The sequence below is a fragment of the Haplochromis burtoni genome, unplaced genomic scaffold (assembly GCF_018398535.1).
Source record: "Haplochromis burtoni strain Fernald_Lab_line unplaced genomic scaffold, NCSU_Asbu1 Contig_63, whole genome shotgun sequence".
NCBI lineage: Eukaryota > Metazoa > Chordata > Actinopteri > Cichliformes > Cichlidae > Haplochromis > Haplochromis burtoni.
Window position 1 is genome coordinate 2,065,175 of NW_024582424.1, and position 1,007 is coordinate 2,066,181.

Genomic DNA, 1,007 nt, shown 5'->3' on the forward strand with positions numbered 1-1,007 from the left:
TAATTGATGATTCTAAATTATCCATGAATGTAAGTGTAAACGGCTGTTTGTTTCTATCTGATAGACTGGTCAGCTGTCTGTGGTGTACCCTGCCTGGCAACCTATCACTTCGGGGTCATTTCTCAGCCCTGTTGCAACCAGGATAAAGATAGGAGGATGGTAGTTGTTGCAGACCCCTTCAATTTTTATGGTAACCAAGATCTAGACTTTGTTGAACCGCATGCAATATGAAGACAACATGTAGTATTTAAGTGACCAAGTAGTATTCGGATAAAAGTTATTGAATAGTGTTGAAATAAACTGACAGAATTGAAGGATTAAAATACTCCAGGAGCTCAACTTTCTCCATCTGAACATGTTTCAATCGTGTTTTATGAACACAAAATGCACAGGTTCACTGAATATGAAAAGGTTGAAAATTATTAAAACTGCATTTAGGTGCCATCAGTACTGTAGTAATAGCATTCCTTGACATGATCCGAAAGAGAGAACTATATAAGGTGAGTTGATCTAGAGTGCGTTTGCTGAAGCTAGAGAGGTTCATTCATTGTTCAAAATGATGGGGATGTGTGTCTGAAACCAGCTGAAGAGAGAGCTAAGGTGAAAAACCTCTTGTGAAAAATCAGCCCCTGAGGGACCTTGTAAAAAGCTGTAAAAAAGGTGTATGTTCCATACCTGAGTGGACTGGTATTATCTCAAGGGCATTCAAACAGTTCCCCATAGAACAAATCTCTCCTGCAAAGTAGCAAAAGAAGAACTGAGCGAGTTGTCGAAGGAAAGTTGGCAGTAATGTGTTTCAATTTTAACTGATTTCTCTATCACACATCGACAACCGTCTGTGGAATTCTAAACATGGGAAGTCTGATGTTTAAACAGACCTGTAAAATTAACAGTCTGATAGCATGAAGAGCAAACCAAAGCGAAATTGATATTCTGACAAAGACAAACTGAAATAACTTTGATAACTTTTTATAAACTTTGTTTAAAGAAAAACACTGAACAAAGGG